At 40.6% G+C, this 1,189-nt stretch overlaps 1 pseudogene; it reads right to left on the minus strand.

The window, feature by feature from the left end:
• Positions 1–387: 387 nt before the first annotated feature.
• Positions 388–975, minus strand: LOC105742632 (annotated as a pseudogene).
• Between the last annotated feature and the right edge of the window lie 214 nt (positions 976–1,189).

Genomic DNA, 1,189 nt, shown 5'->3' on the forward strand with positions numbered 1-1,189 from the left:
TCAAAAACCCAGCCACATCAAACCAAGAGTATTGCAATACCCCAATAATGCTGTAGGTTTCATTACATACACCACACAGATTTACAGGGATAGTTTTAGCATTTCTCTTTTAAAGAATTTATTTTACACCTATTATATCACACATCATATTTCAAACACTGACCTATAACCCCCTAATAAGATAAAGCAATGACAAAAAAGCTTATCTTACCAGAAACAAAGATATACCATCATTTATAGTCTTCAAACATTATTACACTTTTACCTTTCATTTGACAAAACATTCATGAAATATCAGTAGACTACTTAACAAATAACACCTTCAAGCAGATGAACTTTCCTAAATTGTTTATTTGGTTATGAATTTTACAAACATCACTTATATTATTAGCGGTAACAGTGGAGCTGGAGAATATTGTACCTTCACCAAGCTGCACAGCGAGAACCACCAATAGTGTGGTGGACCTTGTGGCCCTTTCCAAGGCTATGACTCTTGTGGCTTGAAGAAGTCAGTCCACGCATGTCCCTGTGCTTATGGAACAGTTTGGTGATCCATTGGTTGTCAAGATTTTGTCTGATGGCTTTGGGGAATGGATCAATAAGGAAACCTCAAAAAATTTGTATGTGGAATCTTCACCAGCCCAGTAAGAATTTAGAATTCCCAGAGCCCCACAGTGGCGTCCAGGTTGCTCCCCAGGAACAGACTGAAGGCTTTGCACAAACTTCAGCTGGTTAACGCCGTGATAGACAGGCTTCCTGTAAGTCGCTCCCTTAGGAACTGGACGTCTGCGGTCCCCGCGGGGCACACGAATCCTGTATATGACATACCCTTGCTTAGCCTTGTATCTGTCTGAGAGGAGCCCTGTAGAGTGCTGAGAGCTGGTGGTACTGCCAGCAGCGGACCCGCAGCAGAAAGCGCATCACATAGGACTGCTTCTTCCTCCACAGCTCCTGGATGTACTTGTACGCACTCATCTTGGCTTGCCTGATGGCTGCTGCCAGACGAAAGGGCAAAAGGTAATAATATTCTGATTCTTATACTTCATTGATAATTGCAAATCTAAAATTAAATATTTTTCTGAAAAGTTTTTGGTGAATAACATCATAGTGTAAGTGCGATCTAGTAGTCTGTCAAGTTTACGTATATTTAGTGTGAAAGAACGAATTTTAGTTTGGGTTAAATTACAGT

Source organism: Octodon degus, unplaced genomic scaffold (assembly GCF_000260255.1).
Source record: "Octodon degus isolate 3935 unplaced genomic scaffold, OctDeg1.0 scaffold00063, whole genome shotgun sequence".
Taxonomy (NCBI): domain Eukaryota; kingdom Metazoa; phylum Chordata; class Mammalia; order Rodentia; family Octodontidae; genus Octodon; species Octodon degus.